The sequence below is a fragment of the Mus musculus genome, chromosome 18, assembly GCF_000001635.26.
Source record: "Mus musculus strain C57BL/6J chromosome 18, GRCm38.p6 C57BL/6J".
In the NCBI taxonomy this organism is placed as follows: Eukaryota; Metazoa; Chordata; class Mammalia; order Rodentia; family Muridae; genus Mus; species Mus musculus.
This window is the reverse complement of record NC_000084.6, coordinates 21,100,240-21,113,101: the sequence shown is the minus strand read 5'-3', so window position 1 is coordinate 21,113,101 and position 12,862 is coordinate 21,100,240.

Sequence of the window (12,862 nt, the reverse complement as noted above, 5' to 3'; positions counted from 1 at the left end):
TCCAAAGGGATGGTGTCACTTCTCCAGCTCTGCCTCTGTAGCACTTTTTTTAAAATTAGGTATTTTCCTCATTTACATTTCCAATGCTATCCCAAAAGTCCCTCATATCCTCCCCCCCACACACTCCCCTACCTACCCACTCCCACTTTTTGGCCCTGGTGTTCCCCTGTACTGGGGCATATAAAGTTTGCAAGTCCAATGGACCTCTCTTTCCAGTGATAGCCGACTAGGCCATCTTTTGATACATATGCAGCTAGAGTCAAGAGCTCCGGGGTACTGGTTAGTTCATATTGTTGTTCCACCTATAGGGTTGCAGATCCCTTTAACTCCTTGGGTACTTTCTCTAGCTCCTCCATTGGGAGCCCTGTGATCCATCCAATAGCTGACTGTGATCATCCACTTCTGTGTTTGCTAGGCCCCGGCATAGTCTCACAAGAGACAGCTATATCAGGGTCCTTTCAGCAAAATCTTGCTAGTGTATGCAATGGTGTCAGCATTTGGAGGCTGATTATGGGATGGGTCCCTGGATATGGCAGTCTCTAGATGGTCCATCCTTTTGTCTCAGCTCCAAACTTTGTCTCTGTAACTCCTTCCATGGGTGTTTTGTTCCCAATACTAAGAAGGGGCAAAGTGTCCACACTTTGGTCTTCGTTCTTCTTGAGTTTCATGTGTTTTGCAAATTGTATCTTATATCTTGAGTATCCTAAGTTTCTGGGCTAATATCCACTTATCAGCGAGTACAAATCATTTGAATTCTTTTGTGATTGGGTTACCTCACTCAGGATAATGCCCTCCAGGTCCAACCATTTGCCTAGGAATTTCATAAATTCATTCTTTTCAATAGCTGAGTAGTACTCCATTGTGTAAATGTACCACATTTTTTTTTAATCCATTCCTCTGTTGAGGGACATATGGGTTCTTTCCAGCTTCTGGCTATTATAAATAAGGCTGCTATGAACATAGTGGAGTACGTTTCTTTCTTACTAGTTGGAACATCTTCTGGATATATGCCCAGGAGAGGTATTGCTGGATCCTTCGGTAGTCCATGTCCAATTTTCTGAGGAACCACCAGACTGATTTCCAGAGTGGTTGTACAAGCTTGCAATCCCACCAACAATGGAGGAGTGTTCCTCTTTCTCCACATCCTCGCCAGCATCTGCTGTCACCTGAATTTTTGATCTTAGGCATTCTGACTGGTGTGAGATGGAATCTCAGGGTTGTTTTGATTTGCATTTCTCTGATGATTAAGGATGTTGAACATTTTTTCAGGAGTTTCTCAGCCTTTCAGTATTCCTCGGGTGAGAATTCTTTGTTCAACTCTGAGCCCCATCTTTTAAGGGGGCTATTTGATTTTCTGGAGTCCACCTTCTTGAGTTCTTTATATATATTGGATATTAGTCCCCTATCTGATTTAGCTCTGTAGCACTCTTAAGTTCAGGTTGATCCACTGCACTGCCACTGCTGTTCTTGGTGATCATCCCATGGTACTGGCAGCTCAATACACTGGAGTACTACCCACTGGGCCATCTTGCTGGCTCTTCCTTGAATATTATTTAGGTCAACAACCTGCTAGTCATAATTAGGAATTCAGATGAGATGCTGTCTCTGCTTTGAATCTTCTTTCTACAAAGTCTTTCCTTGCCACACACTTTTTTTTTTTTTGCCATGCCTTCTGTTGTGTATCATCCAGTTCAGTTCTGTCAACACAGACCGGGCACATGGAGAACCTGGGCAGTGGTGGGAAGAGAGGAAGAGGGGTGACGGTGCTGTGGATATCAGGAACAGAAACGTGAATTTAAAAAAATAAAAATAAATAAAAAATTTAAAAAAAAAAACAAAAAACTAAAGCCTAGCACCTTCTGTGTGTTCTTGAACAGTTTGTTTTGGCTTCTTGGCTTTGTGAATCACAGTCTTTCTATGTGTCCCTGACTGACTGGGTCTTTTGTAGTGATCTGAATAAGCATGGTCACCATGGGCTCATAGGTATGTGAATCCTTGGTCACCAGGAAGTAGCACTGTTTGAAAGAAGAAGGAAACACAGTCCTGTTGGAAGAAGCACGTCACTAGATGTGGGCTTTGAGATTCCAGATGCCAAGCCAAGCCCACTGTCCCTTCCTCTTCCCAATTCCTGTGGGTCTGGATGTAGGACTCTCAGCTACTTCTCCAGACCACGTACAACTGACTGTCTGAGCGCCTCCATGCTCCCTGCCATGATGCTAATGGACTAAACCTCTGCAACTGTAAGCAAGACCCAATTCAATGCTTGCTTTTCTTTCTCCCTCCCTTGTTTCTTTCCATCCATCCTTCCTCCCTCCCTCCCTCCCTCCCTCCCTTCCGTCCTTCCTTTCTTTTTTCATTCACTTATTTCTATTTGTTTGTTCATTTGAGACAGGGTTTCTCTGTGAAGCTCTAGCTGTCCTACAACTCGATCTATAGACCAGGCTGGCCTCGAACTAAGAGATTTGCCTGCCTCTGCTACCCAAGTGTTGGTATTAAAGGTGTATGCCACCACTGTCCACCTAAATGCTTTCTTTTAAAAGAGTTGCTGTGGTCATGGTGTCTCTTCACAGCAATAGAACACTGACCAAAACACTTTTTTAGAACCCAGTCTAGCCTAAGACTTTCAGCAATCCTCCTGCCTGATCTTTCCCAGGTGCTGGTATTTCAGGCATGCACTATCATGCTGGGCTTCAGACATTTTTACTGAGGTGCTGAGGATGGGAGCCAGGGCCTAGTACATGGTAGGCAAGTGCACAACCACTGAGCCATATCCCCGGGATATGGTAAAGGCAGCGTGTCTCTCTTTGCTGAGTGTTTTCCATTAGTCCAAGTGGAAGTGAGATCAGAGAAACTGCATTTGCGTTCAAGAGCCCTGGCCCCAGTTGCTGCCCATGGAACCTTATCTAATCTCCTAGGTTGCCCCCAGCTGGGTTGATCCCTGCTTCCTTCTTTATGGGAAAAACTAGATGATCATCTGTTGCTCTGAGCCCCCAAACAAGAATGTCCTCTGTTATTGCTGGAGATAAATCCATAGAAAGTTGGAAATGAAAGAGCCAGAAGGCTGCAGATGCTCACATTGGACTGCACAGAAGCCAGAGGAATGGCCAGACATTTCACTATTGACTAGACTTCTGTGGAGCTGACTGGAAGAGCAGAAGAGTGAATGGCAAGGACTCATAAGGCAGGAGAAGTGTAAAGTGATCCCCAGAAGCAGGCAATGCAAAGCTGGTGGACCCTCAGGTGGAACAGAGGGAAAAGTGGATGCTTTAGGCAGAGTTTCATTTTTAAGAACATCAATAACTTGTTTTTTGGTTTTTTTTTTTTTTTTTTTTTTGCAGACTTCTTAAAGAATATCAAAGTCCTTCTTTCTGTTGTTGTTTTTACATTTATTCATTTATGTGTATGTATGTCTGTGTATGTGTCTGTGTATGTGTCTGTGTATGTGTCTGTGTTTCTGTGTGTGCCTGTGTGAATTTCTGTGTGTCTGTGTGTGCCTGTGTGAGTCTGTGTGTGTATGTCTATGTATATGTGTCCATATGTGTGTGTGTGTGTGTGTGTGTGTGTGTGTGTGTGTGTGTGTGTGTGTGTCTATGAACATATGTAGAAATCAGAGGGCAACTTTCAGGAGTCAGTTCTCTCTTCTCACCTTATGAGTTCTGGGTAAGTCCTGGTAGTGTGTGCTTTTACCCACTGAGCCTTGTCACTTCCCTTGAGTTCAAGGCTCTAACAAAGGAGATTAGGCTTCTGATAGAGATAAGAAATGCCCAGGTGAAGGAAGGGCTGGGGAGCTGACTCAGTTGGTAAAGTGCATGCCATGCAGTCACAAAGACCATAAAGCACAAAGTTCAGTCCAACACACCAACACTGAAAACAAAACCAGGCATGACAGCCTCTGTTTCTGATCCAAATGCTGAGGAGGCAGAGACAGGATTCCTGGGATTTGCTGCTCAGCCAGCCTAGCCTAATCTGGATCCCAGTGTGAAATTGTCTCAGTGAACACAGTGAGCTGCACAAGATACCCTCCCTACAATTCATCGTCGGGAGGAGAAGGGTAATGAGCGTATGCCATTCATTCCCTAGGGGGCTATAGACAGCTATGGCTGCTGGTGGGGTGTAGGACCCTGAAAGGCAACATGGTTCCTGGTTGAGCTAAGGCTAGAAGCCCCGGTAACCCTAAAGAGGTGGCAGGCACTTTGCCTGGTTCCCGAACACTAAGGCTCCTGACACAAGGCAGCCCTCCATTGATTTGTGGCCCAGTCACGTAAGGGCAACGCCCCAAGCCCCTCCACAGGTAGAGGATGTGACCACAGGTCATGTAGGCTCAAGACAGGTCTCCATCTTAATGAGGTACCTAAAGGTCTGGAGGGCTTAGCCAATTAAGTTCTCCTTCCCAGACACTCCTCCCTGCAAAAGGTATCTAACTTCAGCCCCGCTGCCTTGACAATAAATGCCTTAACACCAAGGACTGCCTCTTTTCGTTGGGATCTGCCCTGGGGAGCCACAGAGGCCTTTGCCTATAGAGCCGTCTAGTCTCCCATAGAAGGCCTCTCTGCACTCCCAGGCTCTGAACCACCAAGCCAAGCTCAACCCAAGTCAGCTGGAGGACAAGCCAAGGACTCTATCCCCTGAGGGACCAGCCGGAGCTTCCCTTTCCCCTTCGGCCAGATCCAGCCCTCGGGCCCCCTCTCCATTCTCAGCAATTCCTCGGCTCCCAGCAGCCCCTGAGTGCCCAAGAGCCTGAGAACCAGATGGCCCCAGCCTCATCGAAGACCCGGAGACCCCCGAGCCACTCCGGCTGCTCCCAGGACCTCAGACTGTACCTTCCCACCCCTGGAACAGTGTCCCTCAACTGCCCGGCGACATCGTGGGATAAGCACAGTCAAAACTCCCGAGTCCTGCCTCCTCAGCGGCCAAGCCCTGTGGTGTAGAACCCCATTAACCCTACAATAGGGTGAGCTCACTTTCTTCAGTGGTGTAGCCACTGATAAATTGCCCATAAGATGGTAAGAAATCTACCATCCACACTCATACAGGCAACCCTAACTAGACTAAAGCACATTTAAAAAAGATATGAAAGTAGCAGGAAGACTGGCAAAGAAGAGGATCAGAAAACACTAGGGCAAGAGGATAATGAGGTGAGCAAATTAATTATACATGTGTGAAATTGTCAAATACTACATTTAAAAAAAAATCAACAGGGCCTGTGGCCACATTCCATTCCATCTGGCTGAAACTCACAAGAAATTTAAAACAAATAGAAGATAAGAAAATACCTCTTGTAGGAAAGGATGTGGCTCGGTGGGTAATGTGCTTGCCTGGTGTGTGTCCAGTCCAATCCCAGTACCACATAAATCGAGTAGCATTTAGCAGGTAGAGGATTGAAAGTTCAAAGTCACTGGGCTAGAGCATACAACTTGGGCCTAAACCTTGGGCTAAGGAGATGGCTCAGTAGGTAAAGGGCTTGCAAGCATGAATTTGCATCCCAAGTAGAACCCGTAGAGCAGCAATGTGCACGGTAATCACTCAGCATTTAGGGTGAAGTGGGAGGCAGAGACAATGGGATTCCCAGGAACTAGCTAGGGAACAGTTGGGATACACCCAGCTAGCCTGGTGTATACGGCTGAAAACAAAAAGCCTGTCTCACACAAGGTGCAAAGCAAGGACCAACACCTGAGGATATCCTCTGGTCACCTCACACACTCTGTGGTATATGCATATATGTATGAGGGGGGTGACTTTTTAAAGTTCCAGACCTTCAGGAGAGAATGGGGGTACAGTCCCTTCAGCCCCCATATGACCGAAATCTATACCCAAATCCTGAGCTAATGCCGTTTTTTAGCCCAATGTATTACGAAACAATAATCTATGCCTTGGATGTGTGTACAGACAGAAAACGACACCTGAAGAGCCTGGTCACCTGGCACCCAAGCATGTGGAGAAGTTCAGGTCAGCAGCAGAGACCACCAGAGCAGAGTCAGCAACACCCATCACCTCCTTCCCCAAGTGACAGAACACTTCTGCTTTGTCCCCTCTTCATCCTTAATGTGTGAGCCAGGAACTAATTCCCCAGCCAAGCCATCCTCCTTTAACTCAGATCCGTTTCTTTGCTTTCTAAAATAGCTCAGCTACAACAGAGAAAAGTTCGGTGTAAATACATACGATTTATGATTTCATATCTGGTGACCGTCAGTCAAGCTCTACGTGTATATAACTCATCAGCAATGTGAGAATCCACATCGTATGGTTAGCTGATAATTGCTGTCCTTGGAGGCCAGCTGGAGCTGGAGGCAATTATAAGCTGCTGGATTTGAGTGTTGGGAACCGAACCCAGGTCCTCTGGAAGAGCTGCAAGAGTCGTTAGCCACCTCTGTCCCTTTTTAATGAATGAGCTAGGGATCAAACCTGGGTCCTCACACATGCACGATAAGCATTTATCGTGGGGCTGAGCTGGCCCCTAAAATATCATTTAAAAGTCATCCCAAGATCAGTTTTTGCAACACACAAAACAGTATGTCCACGGTGATTTTCCAAGGACATGGTCTCCATTCCCCTTCTTGGCCACTGGGGTTTGTGTGTGAGTCAAAATGTACCAATCACAACACCACATCCTTTTCCACAAGCACACTCAACCAAAGCCAGGACAACCAAATCTTTCAAACAGGAACTGGGAAGAAGAACAAGGTCCTATTTGTGGCAGAGCTGTTGGAACCTCAGTGCAGTCTCACCGGTCCCACCACAGCCTGCCTCGGAAATGGAGCTGGTTTGACAGAGAGGGGCAAAATGGGAGAGCGGAGGACAGGACTCAAGAAGACCTGGTGCCATGGCTAATTCTGCTACCTGTCTTCCCCTGTGGATCCCAGCCTTCCCAAAGTTCAGATCTGCAATCGATAAAGTGTCCTCCTCCTTACGGAAACTCGTAAATTCTTCACCTGTGGTCCAAAGGCTTCTGACTTTTACAAGCAAGAGTCCACCTTTAACTGCGTTGTTCCTCATTCTCTTCTCCCTTATCTGGGTTCCGCCAAAACACGGGTGACTAACCAGCAGCGATGGCACTTTTCTTAAAGTCAGCTCCAATTTCTCTCTCATTTCTCATGGCTCTGCCAGGCAGCAATAGCTAAATGAATAGACTGACACTAAAAGTCCCTGTCAAATCCCAGGGCCAGCTGTCACTAGCTGGGAGATAAAAGTGTCCTGTAACACCTGGGGAATGTGGCCTGTGCAGATGGATCCTACAGAGCTGTGTTCCTTTCTCTTGTGGGCTGCAAGTAGGATGGCATGGATCACAGTTTATAAACATCACCAGTCATGGGATTTGAAGAGGTTTAGTTCATGAAAGCATTCCTGCTGCCTGGGCTTCCAGTCTTTTAGTGTGACATATTAGAAATACCAGAAAAAGAAAGTACTTGTTTTTAAGGCAGAAGCTAGCAATGGTAGAAGAGCTTGTAATTCCAGCACTTGGGAGTCAGAGACAGGAAGATGGTGACTTTGAGACCAACCTGGGTTATGTAGCAAGACCTATTTTTAAACAAACAGGTAGCTAGCTAGCTAGTTCTGCACTTTATGTGATCTGTACATATTGCCCGAGCTTTTGTCCCGTCCCCCCCCCCCCCCCCGGCAAGAACACACTCAGGACAACCAGAATCTTCTGCGGCAAAGCTTTATTGCTTACTTCTCAGGAAGACCCCAACCCCAGAAAATGGAGTCGCTTATATAACCCGCAGCGTGACGTTTCAGCACCTGATGTGGCGTGACAGCTCCTGATTCGTTGCTTGCCCATCACCCCATTACTATGCCCCGAGATGGGCAGTGACTAGGAGTGAGTTCACTCTCGCACCTGCATACAAGGCTTGTTTACTAGTTAGGCACAGAGTAGGCCAGCGCCATCTTATAATGGCGATTGCTTGCGGCTCGCGATTGCTCGCTGCACGGCTCTCCACATGTACACACTTGAAATATAGATTTGGTAAAAGACATAAAAACATGATTTCTTTAAAATAACTCATCTTCCCAGATTATGTGTCCTAAGTGTAGTTATTGGAAATATGTAACAAATTTAGTCATGTAAAACATCTACTAAGAAATAACTAGTGAGCAAAATACTGCCTGCCCCCTTCTCACTCTTGTGGAATCTGGAAATCCTACTCCCTCAGAGTACTGTCTGCACCAATGTATGAGTGGGCAGGTCACTGGAAGGGCCTCAAGATGTCCTGTGGGAAGTGTCATCAGAGTGGGGACAGAGGCTTGCTGATTTTATAGCATTAGTGTTCAGTTTAGGTCTTAAGGGAAGACAAGGATTGTTTCTTTCCCTGGGGGAGAGGAGGGGACAAAGCAAATTTCTATCCCTTCTTTATAGGGCACTAATGACAGACCAAAGTCCTGCCTGGAAAACCAGTGAGCTTAGTAGGCTTACTTACAGAGCATGAACAGGGGTTCTCTACAGACTGTGGGGGACCCTACAGAGTCCACACCACTGGTCTCATCCCCATAGCTGGAGTCCCCACTTCTGCTAACCTTCCTCAATCAGTGAACCCCAGAACTTCCTGATGCCACAAGGCCATATAGAAATAGGGAAAGATTATATGCAAATGTCTGGCAGGTGCAGGAGGGAGCTTGTGAGTAAAGGTCACTGCCCCTGTCCACCCACTGCTTCTTTGAGGGAGTGTCTAGTAGGCGCTGCTATTATGATGAAGGTGACGGCTACTGTGCTCCTAGAATGACATTCTACAACAGCAGTTAAAAACAGAAACAAAGAAAATCCAAGGCCTAGTCCTTCAATTAGCAGTTCCCATAAGCCCCTTAGCAAAGCAAATGCCTTTCGGAGCCATCCTTGCTGTCTCCACCAGATAGCCAGGCAGGCACTTCACCTCACCTCTCTTCCTGTACGCAGATCATGCCATCACTTCCCGTTATCATGGCTTGGCTCTGCTTCACAATTGACCGTCACAAGGACCTTTGTGTAAGTTCCACAAAAGTTGTACTGGAACAACCCCTCAGGTAAGGCTGGTGCTCAGTGGGGTGGCCTGCCCTGCCTGGGACAGTTTACACACACACACATACACACACACAGAGAGAGAGAGAGAGAGAGAGAGAGAGAGAGAGAGAGAGAGAGAGAGAGGGAGAGAGAGAGAGAGAGACATACACAGAGAGAGAGAGAGAGAGGGAGAGGGGAGAGAGAGAGAAAGAGAGAGGATAGGTGAAAGGTAAGACACGGTCTGACCCACCACAATAAGATCAAAGACTGTAGAATTCCTCCTAGGAGCCTAGGAGAGCACACTGCCTCCTCTTCCCAACAAAGCCATTCGCTCCCTAAGGATGGTCCCCTAGACCTCCACAATTAATGTGTTATCCATCTTGTGTATTCTGCTTCCACCTCTCAGGATACCGCGGAATAAGTCTCGTGACTGTTTAGATGGAGCTTTAAAACAGGTTTTGCCAATTTAGAATTTGAGAATTCTCAGGACAATTCCTGTAATCTGTAGCTCTCCTGACAGCAAGCCCTGCCTGTTTCATATCTGATACATCTCCACTTGAGTTTATGTCCCTGGAATACACACACACACACATATAGTATTAGCCTTTGGCCCTGGCAATCCAACTTTAGACAGTAAAATTTAGTGTTCTGTTAAAATTCAAGATTCAACACCTACTTCTCCTCAGACCACACTCCACACACACACTCCACTCCACATTCCTACTTGAACATGGCTTTAAAAGCAAGTCATCTGGGTGGAACCCCATGCTTTGCAGGGCCCACGGGTGGCAATATTATCAGATCAGACACAACAATTTTAAGATCACCTTAAGCCTTGGATTAAATAATTTTCAACCTCCTTCCCATACTTACAAAAGCTTATTAACTGTGCAGACACAGAGAGCCTCAGAAGACGAGTGGAAGTGTGTGTAAGTCTCATGAATATCTTACTGTAACAGAAGGATTGGGGGGTGGGGCTGGGAAATATGGTGTGGCTAAATCCTATGCAAAATGTGACCATTTTAACTTGAAATAGCTTACTACTGAGTGTATTCATGAATTGTCTATGGGCAAAGCTTTAAATAATGTGAAATATATGACATTTAAAATCCTTCAAGAATCTCAACATTTTAAAGCTAGTCGTCCATACCAGTTGAAAACCAAGATTGTATTCACAGGCCAGTGTCACTTTTCCTAAATGTTAGCTATATTTTTTTTTGTTGCTATGACCAAATATCTGTTGAGAAGCAACATGCAGGGTGAAGGATTGTTTTTCCCCATGTGAACTTTGAAGGGATACTGGTCCTCGGGGTAGGAAAAGCATGGCAAGGGGGGCATGAGGTGGCAGGTCACACTGCATCTGCTGTCAGGAGCAGAAAGGGAACAGGAAATGGGCCAAGACTGTAGACCATCCCTGTAGCTGCCCGCAGCCACACGAAATGGGTTCCTCAGTGGGAGGCTGGAGCTGTAAGGGAGGAAACAGCGAGAGAAGAAAAGAGACCAAGACAGATTTCTGATCAAGGCCCAATGTTTACTAAGAGTCTGTGCTTATAAAGAGGGAAAGCATATCCCCCTGCCACGCCAGGCTTCTTGATGCTTTGTTGCCAAGTTGTTAGCACTTAGTCTGCTAGAGCTGTTAGCATTAGGTCGCCAATTTGACAGGTTGTCAGCTATTTCAGGAACATCTCAGGAAGACAGGTTCAGCCTCTCAGTGGGTAGCTGAGTCTTGGAGAAGAGCAGCACAGGCCTTTAATCCCAGCACTCGGGAGGCAGAGGCAGGTGGATTTCTGAGTTCGAGGCCGGCCTGGTCTACAGAGTGAGTTCCAGGACAGCCAGGGCTACACAGAGAAACCCTGTCTCAAGAAAAAAAAAAAAAAAAAAGAGCAGCGCAGGTGACAGAACAATAGATGCAAGACTCCACTTTAGGTGGTCTCATCACTGTAGCAGAATAGGTCTGAGTCAGCCTGCTCAAGGCTGGGGGAGGCTACAATCGCCCAATTCCCACCATCAGTGATCCATCTCCTAAAGTTTGCATACCTTCCAAACCAGTCCCACCAGCTGGGGACCAAGTGTTTAAATACATGAACCTAGGGAAGGATGTGCTGGCTACTTTTATGTCAGCTTGGCATAAGCTAGAGTCATTGGAGAGGAGGGAACCTCAACTGAGAAAACATCTCCCTAAGATCAGGCTGTAGGAAAGTCTGTAGGGCCAGTTTCTTAATTAGTGATTGCCATTGGAGGGCCCAACCCACTGTGGGAGGGACCACCCTAGGCTGGTATTCCAGGGTTCTATCAGAAAGCAGGCTGAGCAAGCCATAAGGAGCAAGCTAGTAAGCAGCACCCCACCATGGTCTCTGCATCAGCTCCAGCCTCCAGGTTCCTGCCCTGTTTAAGTTCTTGTTCCAACTTCCTTCAATAATGGAAAGTAATGTGGAAGCACAAGCCAAATAAACCCTTTCCTCCTCACCTTGCTTCTGGTTGTGGTGTGTCATCACAGCAATAGTCACACTAAGAGAGAGACATTTCATAATTTAAACCACAACTAGTATTGAGAACTAACCTCTGTCAAATATCCTCTTGTGAGTCAAAACTGAAAGAAATGAATGGTCCCACAATTGTACAAGCATAGGCAGATATCACAGTCAGAGGTTGCCAGAATTCTGTTATAATGAGATACTTGGATAACACACATGTCCATTCTCTCTTCTGAGTTGCTTGGTACTTGCTGAAATTATGATCAGTTGCTTTCTTAGACCACTGCCTACCCTTAACAAGGTCAAAACATCCCACTGAAAAGACCTGGTTGATGCTCTGAAATTCTTGAATTCTAACAACCAGGGAAGCAGTCAGACACCCATCACCTAGGTGTGTGCTGTGAGTAATCCCAGGGACCTTCGGGAAAATAGGCAGAGGAAAGTGTTCCACTGTGGCAAGCAGTACTGGGTCACAAGCTGAGATAGCTCCATCTCCCCCTCATTTTCATGACAATCAATGTGGAATAGGAGATGTCATATAATAGAACTGTGCACAAATCATTGGAAACAACTAGAAAGCAAAAATGCCCAGACTACTAAAAATCTAACAGTCCAACGGATACTGAAAATGTGGACTCAATTGAAGCTGTGTGACATACATGGATGCCATCTTATGAATGTGTGAGTCCAATCAGGGAGGAAAAGAAGGCCAAAGGTCCACAGACAGGACAATGTAGCAGCCTTATTGCAGATGGCATGATTGTAGAGTGAGGTCACTGCATACAAGCTCAACATACAGAAGTCAGTGGTCTCTCTGTGCACCAGTTGTTAGCATTCCTTCTAGGCATCACCCCATAATTACCTGGCAACAACCAGCCAGGGCTACACAGAGAAACCCTGTCTCAAAAGACAAAAACAAACAAACAAACAAAAAGCATAGTTTAAAATGGTCTTACTCTGAGTTCCTCTAAATGACAATATTGACCAGTGGAACACTTGTAAACAAAAGTTCTTTGGAGCCCTTGGTAATGCTTAAAAATGTCAAAGCTCCTAAGATCCCTCTGGCTCACATGCTGAGTTAAAACTTTTCCTGAGGGCTGCAGTTTTACATTAAGGCAGGTTCAAGTGCCCCAAAGACCACAGGAGAAAGTAAGAAAGGAGACATTTGGAAGACCATGTGAGGGTGCCCCGGAAGGGCGTCCTGCTCTCCTCCCCTACCTTGGGACAGGACAGCACTGAAATGGCTGCGATTCTAGCCCAGGCTCCCTCCCACAGTGTGTTTTCTGTGGTGACTCTGGTTAATTGCTCTGAGGTTGAATATTTTGTCCCTAAACGGAAGAAACAATAATTTGGAAAGCTGTCTCTCTTTTCTCCCTTTCCTTGACAGTTTTATGCAAATAGTATGGAGAATCCTGAA